Source organism: Ursus maritimus, unplaced genomic scaffold, assembly GCF_017311325.1.
Source record: "Ursus maritimus isolate PB19 unplaced genomic scaffold, ASM1731132v1 scaffold_19, whole genome shotgun sequence".
Classification (NCBI taxonomy): Eukaryota; Metazoa; Chordata; class Mammalia; order Carnivora; family Ursidae; genus Ursus; species Ursus maritimus.
This window is the reverse complement of record NW_024424341.1, coordinates 51,491,004-51,491,787: the sequence shown is the minus strand read 5'-3', so window position 1 is coordinate 51,491,787 and position 784 is coordinate 51,491,004. Positions and strand designations below refer to the sequence as shown.

Here is a 784-nt window from a genome sequence, read left to right as displayed (position 1 = left end):
CCCAAAAAACCCCCCCCCCCCCGCCCCGGGTTCTCTTTGTTTCTGGATCTCACCCTCTCTTGCTCCCTCTTCCCTGTCTCCATCTCTCTGCACCCCTGACTCCTCATCTGTCTCCATCCCTCACCCGCGGTGCTCACCAGGATAGCCTCCACCTTCAGGTGACTCCTCAGGCTCTGGGAAGGAGCCACGGGTGTCGCGGGACCGATAGCGCCAGCGGCTGCCTGGGCCAGGTGGCGCGGCAGCCTCAGATTCACTGTAGGGGCCGCCGTCGTCCTCAAAGTCTGGCATGTCGAAGGGTGGTGCTCCGTACGGGGCCTCCCGGCGGGCGAAGGGCCCAGGAGGAGGTGGGTAGGGGTCGTAGGGGAGCACGGGTGGCGAGTACAATTCGGGCCCATAGGGAAGGCCCTGGTAGGGTGGACCTAGGTCAGGGCCATATTCGTAAGGGAGTCCAAAGCCACCTGGCCGCGGGGGACCGTATGCAGGCGGACGCAGCACATTGCACAGGGCCTCAAAGTCATCTGTGAACAGGAGCCGAGCCTCATGGTTAGTCCTTGCTGGCCTCATGTCCCCGGCATGGAAAGAGGAGCCCAGAGGAGTGAGGAGGGCCTTGGGCTGAGGCAGCAGAGGGGCTTCCAAGGAGGGGGCTGGGATCACAGGGTCAGGATTGGGGTTTCTGGAGCCAGGATTAGGGGGCTGAGGGCTGAGACTGGGATTCCAAAGTGCTGAGATCAAGAGTTCTAAGTACTGCTGCTAGGAATCAGGGTCCAAGTGCTGGAATTTGGGG

At 62.5% G+C, this 784-nt stretch overlaps 1 protein-coding gene across 1 annotated transcript in view; it reads right to left on the bottom strand.

Moving 5' to 3' along the window:
• Positions 1-784, bottom strand: part of LTBP4 (latent transforming growth factor beta binding protein 4) — a 43,481-nt gene that overhangs the window by 10,069 nt on the left and 32,628 nt on the right. The window lies entirely within an intron of this gene.